Source organism: Triticum dicoccoides, chromosome 3A (assembly GCF_002162155.2).
Source record: "Triticum dicoccoides isolate Atlit2015 ecotype Zavitan chromosome 3A, WEW_v2.0, whole genome shotgun sequence".
In the NCBI taxonomy this organism is placed as follows: domain Eukaryota; kingdom Viridiplantae; phylum Streptophyta; class Magnoliopsida; order Poales; family Poaceae; genus Triticum; species Triticum dicoccoides.
The window spans coordinates 562,882,430-562,884,944 of record NC_041384.1 but is presented as its reverse complement, the minus strand read 5'-3'; the positions used below and the strand labels follow the sequence as shown (position 1 = coordinate 562,884,944).

At 49.2% G+C, this 2,515-nt stretch overlaps 1 long non-coding RNA gene across 1 annotated transcript; it reads right to left on the bottom strand.

The window, feature by feature from the left end:
• Nucleotides 1-208: 208 nt before the first annotated feature.
• Nucleotides 209-1,143, bottom strand: LOC119269199. Its single transcript, XR_005133496.1, has 3 exons — nt 989-1,143; nt 774-855; nt 209-658 (listed from the first exon to the last, which is right to left on the bottom strand). It is a non-coding gene; the product is annotated as an uncharacterized LOC119269199 (long non-coding RNA).
• Between the last annotated feature and the right edge of the window lie 1,372 nt (nt 1,144-2,515).

Genomic DNA, 2,515 nt, shown 5'->3' with positions numbered 1-2,515 from the left:
TTGTTCGAACCAATGTGCCTCTTCGCTTCCTGTATGTTCCGCTTCACTCTGTTTGACTCTGTTCGGTGCGATTCAATTCTCTGGAGGGGGCGTGTGTTTGCGTTCGTCATGGCACTCAGTTTTAACTTTCTACCTTACCGGTGCATCTCCTGTGAGCCTGATATTGATAATGTTATTTTTGTAAAATTCAGGATGTCATAGGCTCACATCATAGAAGGTGCCGAACTTTTCTTTTTCCTCATCTTATTCGTAGACTCACATCAGATACTTTTTTTTAGGGGATCACATCAGATACATACATACATGCAACACACACCACCCACCCGTCGTGCCGCTGGAGAGCTGAACCGAACGGCAGGACGGGCTGGCTATTCTTTCTGCAGTTCTACTCTGTTCTAGGCCTCTAGGGGCATATGCTATTGCTATAGCTGAAAGCAACAGCTCAAGGGAAGCACACATACACACGACACGCATATATAAATCGCACATGTACTACTACCAGTACGTTAGGTACGTAGCTCGGCTCGGATGGTTCGTCGGTCGGTCGATCGGTCGGCCGTCGTCTGGACCGCGTACGTGTTTCGATCAGCTCACGAATATGATGGACGGGTCGCAGCAGCACTCGTCGACGAGGCAGCAGCAGCACAGAGCAGCCAGGCTATTCGTACGTAGTTTGCGGGCATGCAAGCACAGAGCACCTCAGATTAGCACTGCCCACATAGTTTACGCAGAGGAAATTAAGAAAAACCGTCAGGTTCGTAGCTTTTTATTACCATCCTTCGAGGAATCCCGTCTGCCGTCTCGGCGGCGGGGCGTACTGCGGCGGCGCCATCACCGGCGGTCCGTTGTAATACCCTGCATGTGCGCGCGCGTTCCAGTTTCAGTTTCATGCAAGGCAGTGAGCGTGAGCAAACAAGAAGGGGAAAAGGGAAATGGAATGCAAGAAACACAAACATATATTCGTCTATCTATCATGCGTGGGAGTTACCTTGGTTGTGTGGGTACGAGTACCCGTACCTTCGGTCACTCATGTTGGTCACTGACTATGAACTATGAACCCTAGCTGCAGATGGCTGCCTGCTAGCAGAAGTGGACCGGCCGGTGCTGGACCTAGAGGGAGTATAAATAGCGGCTGCAAACCGAAGATCAAGTGGCCTGCTAGTATATTTTTGCCGTGGATTGCACTTTTAGTGGCGCTTCTGAAACATTCGGCGCGCCGCTGTCGGCAGCTCATCGATCCTAGGCGGCAGCGAGGGGAAACGAATAAAGCTACTCGATCGTTATCCGATTATTATCTGTTTGCTTCCTTTTAATTCCGCCCTTCCTTTTTGACCTTCCGTGGATTATTCCTGCCTTTAACTTCAAGCAAATGGGGGCATCATATTCATACGATTGAACTCTATCTCTGCTTGCTGTCGCTATTTACAATTACAGTAGTTATCTAACAAGCGCTAGGGATCGATGCTAATGCGCCACCTTGTAATGTGAACGGCACAACTCGGTAACCAGCATCAGACACCAAAGACGCTGGGAATCTAAACCTCTGCATGCAACGCGAGCTACGATCTTCTTCTTCTTCGTTGGTAAGAGGCAGGTAAAGCGACGTTGCCAACTCGAGACGGCGAGACGAGGAGAATGCATGGTCCGGTTAAATCATCAGAAATCGGTCGACGATTCAAGGGTAGATGCTGGGTTCTTTGTTTCTTTTGCACGATTCGTAGCAACCAGATCGCCCTTCTCTAGAGTTTTCTGTGTCTATGCCGCCCTTCCAGCAGGCACACGGGAGTGACGCGTGGTGCACAACCGTGAAACCTAAGCATAAGGGTTCAGATAACCGTCTGCATTTGCAGTTGCAGGTTGCCAGAATTCAGAAACTGTAGGGGATATCGCCACCTTTGAGGAAAAACTAAAGGAAAATCGGCAGGAACGCAGGTTTGTAGCGACTACCATCTCTTCGTAGGAAATGTACCTGACAGATTTCCGAGACATCGACATCATTGTGTGGCTTCAGGATCCGGCTTGCCTGCTCTCTTTTCATGCTCTCATCCGTGCTTCCACTTCATCCTACAGCTGTCTTTTTTTCCTTTTTCTTTTTTAATCTAATCATCTCTCCCCCCCTGATTTTAAAGGGTGGGGCCGAGCCTTATTTTGTTTCAATCAAATCAAACCATGTATGTGGGAGCACGGATGGGCGCACGTGCAGGGAGCAGGCAAGTCTCATCCGTGGCTTCAACGACAAACTGATCGATAGAAGCATATTTGCTTTAGGTACTTTTTTAGTGTCTTGGTTGGGACGGTGATGCGGCAACGGCGTCCCAAAGTTAGAATAATATCCTCCGGTCATATCCCCGCTCTAGTGGTGCACCTAGCACTGACGAAGGGCGTGCGGATATGTGTCCTCCGCAAGGCCGTTTGGATTTGATTGGGCCTCTTTTCCGTTGGTGTCTTTGTAGGGTTAATAAGGTGGCCCGTGGCATGTTCATAAGCATCCAGAATATTTTGGACATGTGTAGCC